Below are 14,880 nucleotides of genomic sequence, written 5' to 3' on the forward strand. Positions count from 1 at the left end.
CCCCCCCAAAGAAAATCAGCTCTAGTCTAGGAAAGCCGTGCGTTGAGACGGCCTTGGGGCCTTGAAATCCTCTCAGCCTGGGGCCTGCCATTAGGTGAAGGCTGACTGTGGCAGCAAAGTGCTGGAATTGACCTCTCATTTACAGCTGCAGGGATTTGCTGAATTCGCATGCGGGTCTGCAACAACTGTCCTCCCGCTGCCGACTGGTGGGGTCTGGTGTGACACATCCGGGATGATCTTCTGAAGGGATCACCTCGATAGTGATCGTGGTGTCTTCATCACCAGAACTGGTGGGAAAGATGCATGATCAAACTAATGATACATAAAGTTGGCATCTTTCTAAACCTTTGTCTTTCATAGTTTCTGTGGAGCCCTTTTTTTTTTAATTGAAAATGAACCTTATAGGCAGAAGTTCTTTAATCAATGACGTCTAAATGTTATCCAGGGCATCGGTAGCAGGTTCTTTATTCTGTTTGTTGGAGTTACACAGGGTGTGGGAGAGCGATGTCTCCTTTAAATGATTAGTTTTGTGGTCACTATAATACATCCTACACATAAATATTTCCAATCACGTTCTGTTTTGTGGTTTTTAATTGAGCCAAAGGATAAAAGATGGCATTAAAATTTGCAGACAATATAAGGGTGGCTGCAAAAAAATAGAAGTGTTGCACTTACAGTTTTGTTCCATGGATCCGGTGGCTGAGATTATTCAGACACTAGGGGGCAGCATCTGATTTCTGATATACAAAAGGCTGCCGTGTTGCGCGAGGGGCCGGCACACCCCTCCTCCTGACTCATGTCTCCTCACTGGGACTGAATGGTTGTGGTGTGCCTCCATTGAGAAAAATAAAACCTCTGAAACCCCGCTAGTCATTTGGACTGATGACTGTCCGTCTTACTCACTGAGAAATTTGTAAAGAATGTTGTGATTCACTCAGAGTACATCTCAAATCAAAGGTTCAGTCATACGCTGGAACGCGGTCCTGCATTTTTCTTTTACAAGACAAACATCACACTTGCATGACTGATGTGGCCGTCAAATGGATTAAAGATGGTAAACCTCGCAACCCTCACATCCTGCAGGGCGTCAGGGCCGAAGTTAGCCGGGTAGCGCTTTGCGTGCCTGCGGACCATTAACGCAGGGAGCCTTAACTGATGGAGGAGAGAAGAAATGAGCTCACGGCTTCCTATGGCGACACGGACGGCTTCTCACTTCTACTGTTACTATTATTGACGGAACATTTGGACAAACCGGGTGTGTTGTCGGCAAATGAAGGGGAGACTTTAGATGCTGCTGCTCAATAATGTACTCAATCAAGATCTGATATTTTTAATATTCCAATTATCAATACATACGAGATCCCTCGCAGGGTATCTCACATATGTTTTTACCTCTTTTTCTTTTGAATGTCTTTCTTAGAGAGAGTAAAAAAAAAAACTGCTTCGTGCGTTCAATTTTCTTCACTTATTGAATTTCTCTATTAAAAAACGTGCTTTTAAAATGCTGGGCTGCTTCACCCTTTCAGTTCTCTTGCATGTGACTTGTTTTACTTTGGTAAGATTTCAACAGTGGCTCCAGAAACGCGCACTTTCGTGAATCGATCTAATTTATATATATATATACATATATATACATATATATATATATATATATACATATATATATACATATATATATATACATATATATATACACATATATACATATATATATATACACATATATACATATACAAAAAAAAAAATCAGACTGTCAGCAAACTTGACCAAAATGAGCACAACCTGGGAACTGCTGAAAAGAGACAACAGGAGATTAACCCCCGTTTATTTATCTGTAACTGGTTGAGCTTCTAAATGACGACAGCGCCCCAGCCAAAGAAACTGGGTAATTACCTGCCACACACATCTGATTTGTGCCCCCCCCCCCCCAAAAAAGACCTTTCATGCGGAGCACAGCAGTCCTGTATACCTCTGTGTGTGTGTGTGTGTGTGTGTGTGTGTGTGTGTGTGCACAATTCTGACAGCTGATACAAAACGGATGTCGAGGATGATCAAACTTTCTCTGCAGTTTTTGCTGCATTTCTGTAACGCCGCTCAAACCCTGAAAATAAATCGAGACATCGCTATGAAACGTATGAAAGGAAGCTTTCGTGTCGAGACATTTTAATATGCATGTCAATCCAAATTATTTCACAATAAGAAGGGTGAAGAATGTTCCGTTTTCACGCCATCTCATAAAACTGTCTATTACCAGCGTGAAAAAGAAAGAAGAAAAAAGTGGCCACCAGAATAAAACCTAGCATGTGTAGAAGTGTTTTCTTAAGCGGAGAGGAAGACTTTTAATTGTTCTCAGCCTTAAACCACATGGACAGTATAGAGGGTTTGGATGCGCACCAAGACATCGGCATGCATCCCGAGATGTTGTAAGAAATTACAGTGACACACGCACACACAAAAAATGAATAAATAAGATGAAACGTCTCTCTAATATTAACACGACTTTAACACGACTCAACCTAAACGAAAGGTTCTTTAAAAGAGCAGGAATAACAACGATGCTCCTGATCCCACAGCCAAGGTGTGGATTCGCCTGCTTTTATGGGCAGCGTTTTTCAGGTGCAGGGGAAGAGACATTGGCTTTGAATGTGTTTTATTAAGAGGAGACTGGACTGGATCCTGCCCGTAAAAACCCGAGTTGCTAATCTCAAATGACCTATAAATCCTGAGGTCTTGTTCCTAGAACCTGGCGTGTCTGGAGGAAATATGATTAGTCAAATGTAACCGGCCGTGTCTGCTATTTAATTTGATAGTAATGTACCTTTACCCGTATAACTGACTTCTTTCGGCTTCCATCAAAATGCGACCTCTTTTTATCGTGATAGGATATGAAAACATATGTAAAATAACTGGATTTTATTTCACGCACCCGTGTTTTGACTTTTTTCTGTGGGTCAAGGGAGCACCCTTCTCTGCACACACCCCCCCCCTCCCTTCTCCTTTTTCATAAATCCTCAAAATGATTTATTTCCTAGTAACTTTGCTCGTGAAACTGATGTGGACCGGGGCCTTTGTAGCGTCTGGTTTCCCTGCTGGCTGCAGTAAAATCAGGCTGAGGTCCAGGCGTGGGGCAGCGCTTGCGTGACTGCAGAGTGGGGGAGCGCCGGCTATAAGTCTTGGCGCGGGGGGCACCTGTGAGCAGCCCGCATCCTTGCATGTCACGATGTGGCCCCAGACTCAAAGCACCCAGGCTGATAGATTTGAAGGCCCATATTTAAGTGCGTAGATTTATGATCGGCAGTTGCAGCATGTCAGAGAAACTGTGTTACTTTTGCAGGAGCACGAAACGAGGCCTCTTCCTATAGCGGGGTGCTTTTAGGTTAGCGGCAGCCACTTGGGACGTCCTCCAAACAACATAACACCTTGTTGAAATGAGAGAAGGGTTGGCCAGATGCATACACGACTATCGCCTGACACCCGGAGGCCGGCTCAAGCTCCGGCCTTGCCGTTTCATCAGGTGAGGGAGCTAGAAGGGTCAAGAAAGGTCACGGAAGGGAAGAGGCAGAAGGGAAGGGGTAGGTGACTGAGGGTACGACCTGTTGAAACATTCAGAAAACTTGACCTCTGGATTTCAAGCTTCTCCTCCCTGCAGTTGCCTGTCTCTCCTTCTCACGTCATGCGCAACAGCAGGAAGGATCATTCCCCCTCATGTCACGTAATGGGGTTCTCCTTAGCGGCTCCTCATCGCTCACTCCCTGCTGTGTGAAGCAGACGGTCGGATAGAAGTGAAAAAGATAGGAGAGCTCTCAATTTAAACATGGCCGTCACATGTCACCAAGTTGTGCAGCCGACACTGCAGAAGAATGAGAATCCAGGTGGAGCTTTCAGATCTAGAAGTAAATATCACCCATACCATGCAATGTTCTCATCAGGAAAATGTTAACCGGTTTAGCGATAACCTGCTTAAAATATATGTCACTATTTTTTTTCCTTTTCTTGAAATAAGCTTCTTCTTTTTTTTTAGCAAGCAAAAGTGGAAAGAGACGGAGGAAAGGAGAGATGGAAGGATGGATGGTCTAAAAATAGAACCAGGTGCTCCAGATATGAACACCTGTGGGGTAAAACCCTGTTGGGCCGTTCCATCTCCAAACATTCCTGAAACACTTTCATCTGCAACTTTTATCAGTGTTCCTAGAATTTTAGAGGAGGACAGCACGCTTCAAAACATTACAGTTTCTTTGGAATGTGTAGCGTTTCTCGGACCTCACACCACAGCATTCCTGTGATTCTTAGACGAGCTTGTAGCTTTGCGGGAATATTCACAAAACATTGTTAAATGTTACAATTTCTAACGATCTTAGAACAAAAGTCTGACCAGAGGACCGTTGTAAGAATGTGAACCCTGTCAAATAATGCTCCTAGAAGCGTTTGACTGCAACGTTCTGGCGATGTCTCTTTTTGGGACATTGTTGAAGCAACGGGTTATAGAACGTTCTTTAATCAGACGTTCCCAAAACATCCACGCTGTTAAAACGTTCTTTAAACTTTAGATGAAAACATTTTCCTGAAAGGCATGACTAGATATTGGAGGTAGCATTGAGAGACCGTCGCGCGCGAGCCGGGATGCTAATTTTTGTAGGACAAATAAAAATGGGGGTTTTATTTAGCTCAAGTTTAGTTTTTGAACAGAATGTTGTCAAGATCAAACACTGGCGATACATGATGTTTCTCATCTAAGATGTTTTATAAAATCTCTCCGGGACACGTCAGTATATCACCCTGGTTCTTAAACAGGCTGCTGCCAGCATCTCCCGAGTTGCATTCAAACACACCCCATAAGTTCAAGTTCGGTCCCAAACGTCAGAGACAATAAAGTTACAAAGCCGAAGCCTCCTGGATTCAATCACGCTGCGTTAGTTCGCGACCTGCCTGTCCTACGGCCTTGAACACGCACACTTGAGGACTTTGTGGTGTTCGCTCCGCATGAATGAAACAAGCATTCCTACAGTAAAGATGATGACAAAGATTACAAATGCAAATGGGATGTTTGACACTTCGTCAGCGACAGTGAAGGCCACTGATTAGCCCTGACAGCGAAGATCAGCTGTACTTTGATGTAACCACCACCTAAGAAGTTGCAAAAGTAAACCATTTTTCCAAGTGTCTGCGCCGCGCCACAACCGTTTCTTAAATTCACCAGGATTTTGTGATTTCATTTCCAAGGGCTCGGCCGTGCTAACAGACCCCAAAATAAGCGTTAGCAACTTCTACAGGACGTTAAGTTTTAGGTTTTAACAAAGGTTTTGTTCTGGTGCCGAGCTCACAAATCCTGTGACGCTAAAGAGCCACGTATTGTTTACCTGGTGGAGACAAATACAGAGGTTAAAGTGAAAAATGAACAACATAAAAAGCCCTCCCGGCTCTTGATGCTAACGTTTGGTTGGCCTACCAATGGGCTTTGTCCCTCTGCTCTGTTTTAGGTGTCACTTTCGCTCTCTGTAACAGTGTCGGAGAGCCTGTTTTGATGTGTTTACGGCAGAAACTGATGGGAGTCGCAACGCAGAGAGCAGAAAGTGACAAGGGGGAAAAAAATCAGCGCTTTCAGTGAATGGAATTTGACGGGACGGTTGCTCCGTATGATAGTTCCAGCTGTTTTGTGGTTGCTGATCGCAATGTCCCCCCCTAAATATTGGAACGATTTAATAATTATAAGTCCCTATTGATTATTTCAATAGGGTTGAAAAAAACCTATTAACTTTATAACCAATTACATGTTGTTGTTGTCCAAACAGAAGAGCTACAGATCAGAGTTATTGCCAGGATGTTGTGGAGAAAATGGCCTTGTTTTCTTTCCAGTGTTACATCCCAAAGAAACAAAGTGCTCTTGTGTTGTAAAGTGTCTGATGTATGTGTAGTTGTGCCTCAGTCGTACAACATATGTGCACATATATTGTGGTTTTGTGTGCATCCTGAGCCCAGAGGGATCTGATTACACTTACTGTTGCTCAAGCATGATAAACTGTCTGTTTTCTCTGCCTGGCACTCCGTAGGGACCCGTTCATCACTCCGGAGCGCTCTCCTCTCCACAAGTGTGAGAATATATTGTTCAGTGTAAATAAATGATCGCACGAGAATACACAAAAGCATCCAATCTGGTGCCAATCCGAATCAAATCTTGTTTGTATCGGTTTGTTTACATTTGAGTAAGCGGCAGTATAATGTAAGAGACCACCAGAAACATTGGTTTCCTGGAGCAGCGGAGGACGTTGGCTTTTTCATCTCCTCCATGGTTCATTTTTAACGCGTTTTGTTTGTCATTTACGGCCGTCTCCACACACAGATGTGGCTTTTCCGAATGATGCCATATCATTTTATTGTACAAACCGCACAATTTAAATGTGACTTGAGTTCATTTGGGCCAAATAAATCCACTCTGCTTTGAGCATGGTGGTTAAATATGTGCATTCAAAAGATGTGGTCCATCCCTGCCAACATCAGTGATAAGGTTTGATACACCCTGAGGGCGTTTCACAAAAACTGGAACGAGAAGGTTTAAGAGCAGCCCTGAATCCGTGAGCTCCTTGTTAGAGGCTAGTGTCTGCATTTATACCCACAGCATGACTTCCAGGGTCCAGAGCCAGACGCTTCCTAGTGATCCCATCCCAGCCGAGGTATTGAAGGAAGCAGTGGCAGAGGTTAATCTGGAACATACTTGCGACTTTGTCAGGCTGTGTTATCCTGCCGTCACGACATCCTGCTTGATTTACGGGCCTCATCTTGCTGCCGTTCACCACGTCTCTTCTCTTCTCTGTGTGGGACGTGACATCGTCTGGTTTCCACCCCTCCTCTACACCTTCACTCATAATGTTCACACTCGGAACATCCACGCGTGAGCCTGCTGCAGCCTGCGCCGGGTCAATAACTCAGCTACAATACTTCCCATACCTTCACTTAGAGGTCTGTTACAATCTCATTTTGTTGTTTGTGTTGAGTCTGATGATAGTCCACTAAACACTGCAGAGAGTAACATCAACACAGCCAGACAATCCCCGTCTCCATCCCGGGAATTAAGACCACATGTGCGCACATACAGTTTTCCTCTGCTCTCAATGCAAATCTCTATTCCGACAGTTATTACAAGATTTAAAATAGATCAAGGCGTATGCTTGATGACTGCCTCGGTTTACACTGGAGGCTTTTACTTGAAGCTGTTTTAGAACCATTGGAGGTCAATGCCAGACAACTTCAGACAGGTCAGCGGTGAGGTAAGACTTGGTGATGATGATGATGGTGGTGGTGATGATAGTGATTCCGCACCATCCAGTGACCCGTCGAGCAGGTTGAGACAGTTGTTGACAATACCAGGATATTTCATCTGATTTTTTTTTTTTTACATGAAAGTGGCTTAAAGTAAAATTTTACCGATGAAAATTTCCTTCATGAATTCAAGACATCTAATGAGGAGTAATTGAATCATAAAATACACGTTTGGGGGGTTTCACACCTTTTGTTTCTTTGGATCACAATGCAGAACAACAATAATGTAATGTCATGATGTCTGTGACCTCGTTACCTAGGCTACGCAAGAGAAGAGTTTTAAAGGAGGCGGAGTCCACTACAAGCAGTGTAGCCAGTGCTGTGATACTCTGGCGCAGGTACCGTTACCCAGTGTCAGAAGTAAATACGACCCTCTTTTGTGACTCCCTAATGTGATGAAGTAACCTCAAAGTTAAAGTTGTTTTCCATGTTTACACAAGTTTTAATCTCTGCTGTATCATCGCAGTTGGCAGCGGGACAGAAGCAAGGAGCCTTTCAGATGCACTCACCTTGCATGAGCCAATTCTGCAGATTCGTGTTAGTCCTCTCCCGCTGCTCCAATCTATATTTGTGTACTGACTCAGAGTACAATAGAGGAGATTTGGCAGGAGATAGAATGTGCAGAGACATGAATGTTAGCGTGAGCATCTTTTGGATTACATCAGTGGGAACAAGAGAAATCTCCACACACTGCCACGATCTTCATGCTCCCTTTTCTCCGCCGCTCTCTGTGGACAGCAAGCGGGACAGTAAACTCTGAGTGACCCGCCTGTGCATGTCATTCCTCAAAAGCAGTTACAGTGGGGCATATTTCCCTTTGACCAGGCAGGGAGGTCACACACTCAAATATACTGCCACACATTGCCACGCACATGCAAAGCACATCAGATGCTCATCCTACCACATCCCCCGAAAATGTCTCCACCTCCACCAACCACTATAACACCCCGGCCATTGCTCCTCTCTTAGATGACCCCTCCTCGAGCAGGGTCAGAATATGCTGTTCACACGGGCGGCTGGCCAAAGCAAATAAACCAGCAACATGCCAGCTAACGAGGGCATGAACAGGGTCACTGGGGGGGCCTGCCGGGAGGTGCCAGGAGTGACAGAGGGAGGGACATGGTCACGCAAAGAAAACAAGCCCAGCAAGAGTGAGCTAGTCTTCTCACGCAGGGGCCCAGACATGTGTCTTGTCATGCAACAGCCACCCCATCAACCCAAATTAGGGCTGACGGAGGTAATAAAGCGAGGGAGCGAAAGGAAGAGAGACAAGACAAGCAATACCCTCCTTTTCCTCAGAGAGTGTAAAAGTGAGAGGGAGGATATATTGTTCACCTTTTAGAAGATTCTTACAAAACAACTTTGCTCACTTCGGTGCACCCCAGAGTGGCAAGTCGTGTCCTCAGTTTACCCTCAATGACAAGCAATATTTGGAAGGGTGTGATTGATTATCTCAGAAATGACCCAGCTCGACCTCTTCCAGGCAACCAGGGGCAGGTTTGATCATCCCAACACTTCCCTAACTACGTTTTTTGAAGTTGCGTCATTTTAATTGCCATAAACTTGAGCTTTCCTGAATGTAAACAATTCCAGATTTTGTAGGGAATGTGGATAGTTTGGATGATGTAGAGTCTCCCGTTCACCTCAAACCTGGAAACATGAAAGACACTCAAGCTCTGGAAGCCCTCCAGTGAATTTCAAATCGTATCATTTTCACGGGGGAAAGAGCAAACCTCTGAGCCACTGTTCCCTTAAACATACTATTTATGGATGTTTTGCTTTTACTGATTTTATCAAATGTTTTGTCCTTATATCAGAAAAGAAATACAAGAATCAAAGGGAGAGATCAGCCTCCTTCCTCTGAGAGGCAGCCAGTCTGATGGTCTGAGGGGGGATATGTCTGCTAGCTTAGGTGGTCTGTGCCAGATGTGAAGTATAGGGTGCCTCTCGGCCTCCGAGAGAGCATATGGAATACATTGAGCATGAGGGACTCCTCCGAGACTGCTCTCTCTTATGCTATTTGGGCTGTGAGGCGGCCCCTGTGTTTTCCCTGCAGAAACGATGGTATTTAGAAAAGTATCACCTTCAGGGGAGGGTGCAACAAGCAGGGGTGGGGGGCAGCAAAGCCGAGCAGGGGGACAGGGTAAAAGGTCACCTTTTTTTTTTGTTTGTTTGTGTCTGAGTCTGCCTCCATGGGAAGCCTGAGGATGGCGGGACTCATATATCAGATTACAGCATTCATGAAGTTATCGGCAAGATTAACAAATCCATGTTGTGCATTAACAGAAGCTTAATGGCATATTGGGTTCAGTTTAGGGAGCCCCCTGGTGTCAGATGGGGGAAATGCAGCAAAAGAGATCAGTGCTCTGGGTTTACTAATCTGAGTGTACGGTTCATACTGAGTGCTCTGGTTCATTATCCGTACACTTTTTAATTTAGATGAATTGTAAGATTCTCAATGTAATTAATCTCTGAAATTGCTCGACAGTTTTAATCCAATCCCATTAAATCAATCTTTAAATCTAGATACATTTGTGCAGATTTACTTTGCGGATGCCAGCCCTCACTGAAGATTGATTTACAACCTATTAGCTGCTGTTCTCAGCCTAAAGTGACAACAGTAAAGTAAATTTACAACCCCTCAAAGGTTCAGAACTTGTTCCCTGCATCTTCCCCTTCGTGCATTCTGAGAAAACAGCAAAATATTACGAGAACAGAGAATCCATTTGGAAGCAGGACGATGTTGTGAGCATATACAGCACAGATGAATTCAGCTCCTGATTATCATATTAAATATTGATTGCGTCAGTCAGTTTAAAAATGGTGTCTGCTCCCAGTAGAACTGCTACTAGCTATTAGTCTGCTAACAGCTAAGTGTTTACATTCCCCAATAAATGTCTGTAGCCCTGAGAAGAACACGCCTTATATAGACAAAACCCACCGAGTTGAATTGTTCTACACCTAAACAGAGGAGACGGCCGAGATACAATCACTGGAAACCTTTCTCTCTCTCTCTCTCTCTCTTTCTCTTTCTTGTTCTCTTCTGAATTTCCTGGCTGAACATAGCGAGACTCTCCGACTGACTATGTGTGAAATGGAAAGTATGAAGCGCTTCGATCATGCTAGCAGACGTCAACCACATAAATAGCTTATGTTTATGTGGTTTCCGGCTCCGGAGCATCTTTAGCTTGTGTGCCGATGCTTCTGTGAGAGTGACCTACAGAAACCAAACAGCTGAGCGCTCCGGGATATCTCCCCACGGTCAGACCCCAGGAAAGAAAGGTGGATTTAGGTGCAGGGGAAAATAGAGCTATAAAACTGATACATGGGTACAAGCAACAGCTACTACCTTAAACCCACCTGTGTAGACTCGTCAAACCTCATACTTTTTTCTCTCAAATTCAGGCAAGAGAGCATATAAAGGCAAATTCACCAGCCACAAGAAGAAAGGAATTTGAAATATCTGAGATTAATTTGTTACTTTTTTTCAGCGTGTGTCACTATTTGTGCAAAAGAGCCGAGCTCTCTGCACAAAGAAATCGTTGAAGAGACAATCTGACCCGGGGGTCCTGGGTTGTCCGTCATCAACAAAGGACGAGGTGCTGTTGTCATCTCCACTGACCGCAATTTTAGTGTAACATCAACCGTCTTTAAGAGCTGTAATCACTCTTTCTCCACATAAACATTTCAGCAGCTTGTTGGAGACGTCCCTGATCTTCAAGTAGCAGCACAGAGGAGAGTATTGAATGTCTGCAGGATCAAATTTAACCAACAAACCAAGTTGACAACCAATGAAAGCTTTATGAAAGGACAGATGGGTAGATAAACGCTAGATTTTAGCAGTTTGGCTAAAGGCTCGCTGCTAATTATAATATCAAAAACATTTTGGGCTGCACGAAATGAACATAATTTACACTCCAGATGTGCATGCAAGAGGAAACAGTAAATACTTTAGTGGAGGATCCTTATGTTGTTCAGCCAAATAGAACAAACAGAGCTGTTTTTCATGCTGTCCTGAGGTCGCCGGCTTGTTTTCAAGTGTGAACGTGTCAGATTGTTTTGTGCACATCAAACGTCTGCAGACAATTGTGGGCGTATTCATAATGAGGAAGGCGTTTGAGCTTTATAGTCACAACTGGATGCCAATCTTCAGCAATCATGATTTGAAGGGATCATGGTGATAAACATGCACCACTGGTTCAGGATACATTTTGGATTTATAATTCATTGCTTCGTAGTTTTACAGTCCCAGACAAGCAGGGCTGTAAAATATAAAGCACATCAGCCCGGTGAGAGGCAATCTATTGAACACTCCACGTCCTTCTTTGTGCCCACTTCAGCACACAGTGCTATTTTACAGCTCTGATGATTGGCGGGAATGAGTTTTACTCTTCATGTATTTTGTTTTTACACCACTCTATTAGGATTCGTCAGCACGACTGAACTAAATCATGAAGTGAGACACTTCATCATGCAGCATTAACACTCTAGCTTTGCTCCGAAGGGTCCAGGAGAGTGCATGAACTCTGCCCTCTGCAGATCATCCCGCTGCTGTGGCGATACCACCGACTCATCCGCAGAAGTGGAGCAGTGAAGGGGGGTAAGCCGACCGCTAGTTGACCCGGCTTCATTTTCAGGAGACTAAAATGCACCAAGCTGCTCAAGCGGAACATATAGAGGTGCAAAAGAGAGGGAATCACGGAACGTTATCCGCCCAATTACACAATGAGAAGAGCAACCCGCTGCTAGTATCCATACTGCACGTAACGTTCGCTATCAGCCCCGAGCACAGCAGCTCAGGCTCCCCACCTGCAGGGTCTCACACAAAACAGCTCATAAAGAGGCGAATTACTACAATCAAATGTGTGGCAGAAAATCCTGTCCTGTCCCAGGTCGGGGAGGGGGATCAAAGACAAGATGCTTCCAAGGTTAAAAATCTCCAGGTGTCAATGGAACATCAGCAAGAGCCAGAAAAAAGGTTAAAATTTTATGACAGAACATTGAAAGCAATGACGTGCACTGCACTAAAAACGCAAACCCATTTATCATGCAACGCAACATCTCATTGCTGCACGTTGGTTGGTATTTGTCACGCATTTACTAAAAGTCATAAGCAGCTATTCGAAAATGATTCCAAAGTTTCACTCACTCCCACGTCTGCGCATGCACGCAGAGCGTCTGGCAGCACCTGCTGCAGCTGCAACATCCACAGGTGATGTTTCTGGAGGTGCAGTACAAGTTTCACGCCTGCAGCGCTTGTGCACACGTTTTCGTCCGCCACCTGATGCAAGTCATCACGCATCGACGCTAACAATGTCAAAATTAAACAGAGTGAGAGTAAAACAAATATTAACACTAATTTGTTGGTATAGGAGCTTTTTTTAACCCTCAATTCAGTCAGGAAGCAAAGTGTGACTCTGTTTGTAGCTCATTGCCGGACATCCATCGTGTAACTGACAATCACACAGGCTTTCAAAGACCTCAGTGCTACCAGGGGCAGGTGAGGAGCGAGGGGTCCCAAAAACCATCAGTCTTTGCTTCCTGTCTGTCAGACTAAACTGAAAACAAGAGTCATTTTGCACACAAGGCTCAATGTGAGTATTCTGGTGGAACAAACAGGGTAAAACCAGTTCCTTCTTTATAGCGGTTCCTCAAAACTAATCTTTCTGCTGCGTTCCCGTCACATTCACTTCTCTGCAGCATCTTTTATCCTTCTAGTACCCGTCTCCTTCAAGTTGCCTTCTGCCCTAATGAGTTTGTTTTTGGCATTTCATTTGCTCAAGTACTACCCAAATGAAAAGAATCCTTTTCGGCCGGGCCTGGTACGAAACTTCCCTGATGAGTGCTGTCTGTCTAGTTTCCAGCTGTGTGTGAGATTTGTCCATGTGCAAGTGATTTATTTTTCAAGGTGGATTTCCACTTCAATTTTCTTTGGAGTGACCCAAAAGACAAATATCTTTTTAAAGGGAGACGTGCCGCAAAGGCAGTACGAAGAAATGAGAACGCTGACAGCGAATAATTGACAATATAACTGTGGGTGATTTATGATTGCAGCATTTAAAAAAAACAAAAAAATGGAGACAGCTGAGATAAATAACATGTCACTGACGAGCTCGTATGAAAGATGAATTGGAGATATGTGAGTTCAGGAAATACAGAAGGGTTTGTCTCAAAGCGTCATCCAAGGACTTGAAATGGGCTTAAAAACGTGGGTTCAACTACTGCAAAGATTTGTGTGTGTGTGTGTGTGTGTGGTGGGGGGGGGGCTGAAAAATATATCAAAGTTAACTCTGGTGATTTGAATAAAGCCTGTCTACCTCTACTGTGAATTTTTTTTTTTTTTTTTAAGTATGAATTTACCTTGTGATGGATTCTGGATGAAAATGTTGCTTTCAAAGAGGAAGAGCATGTTATTGTTAATGCAGACTCCAATACTAACAATGTAAACGCTTCATTTATGATGTTTATGGAATGATTATTCATCTTGGAAGCACCGAACGAATCGTTTCATGGTGAAAGGTGACATGTTCAAACAAACACCTCTTTAAAATCCACATTTTTTTTCCCCCTGCAAAACTGAAACACAAAGAATAAATGAAGCTACTTGGTGTGTTTGAAGAAAATGCCACAATAAAATGAAGACTGAATGACTTCTCTGCAAGTTTTACATCATTTTGGGTCCCGAATGCCTATTTAAATGTAGTGGTCTCATAATTATGTATTTGATGGAAATATAGCTAAAGTTGTTTTTTTTTTTACCTGGATTATGATTTGAATTCTCATATTTTATTTTTTTTAATGAAAATCTTTGATTCCTTCTCCTTGAGCGTTTTTACTGTTTCAGTTGCATGATTTAGAAAATTTAAATGAAAAGCAACGATATATCTGAGCACATTCAACATCTTCCGCTGATATTTTTTTATGAATGCACTCTTTGAGGACCGTCTGAGCCTTTCAATGACGCAGCCTATTCTTATTTGCGGCAGGGGGGCGTGGCCTGCCTAACTAACCGTCCCAGGATGTCTCAGTGTGTCTGATGAGCTCACCGAGTCGGGGTCATCTGGAAGCCATTTCGACTTGGGCTTTCTCTCTCTGCCGTCTCATTTTAATCTCTCAGCACAGCTCCACACCTCGCCCCCCCTCCCCTCCCCGCTCCGCTCCCACCACCTCGCCCCTCCTCACCCGCCCCCGCTCCCCGGGGAAGCCGGAGTTCAGTGGCCGAGCTCCGTGCACGCCAGGCCGGCATGGCACGCAAACTCATCCCGGCTCTGCACCGCTAGCACGCAAAAAAACTCCACGGGATTAGAAACAAATATCCCTATTCTGTACATAATACATGGCTCCTGTCCTGGGCGCCACATTAAGGGAAGCTCTATCACGCAGGCAGCGAGGAGGAAGCCCGTCCAGGCAGACCAGGAGGATTCTGGGAAACTTTATTACTGCGATCGATTACCTCAATGATTCCACTTCACACTGCGCCTGCTGCATGCGGACATGAGTACATTAATACATTATCTGGTGATATTAATGCCAGTTGTTGATCATTCACTGAGGTTTTATGAGGAC

The sequence above is a fragment of the Aulostomus chinensis genome, chromosome 17 (assembly GCF_037954235.1).
Source record: "Aulostomus chinensis isolate RoL2024-O1b breed Wild chromosome 17, RoL_Achi_v1.0, whole genome shotgun sequence".
Taxonomy (NCBI): Eukaryota; Metazoa; Chordata; class Actinopteri; order Syngnathiformes; family Aulostomidae; genus Aulostomus; species Aulostomus chinensis.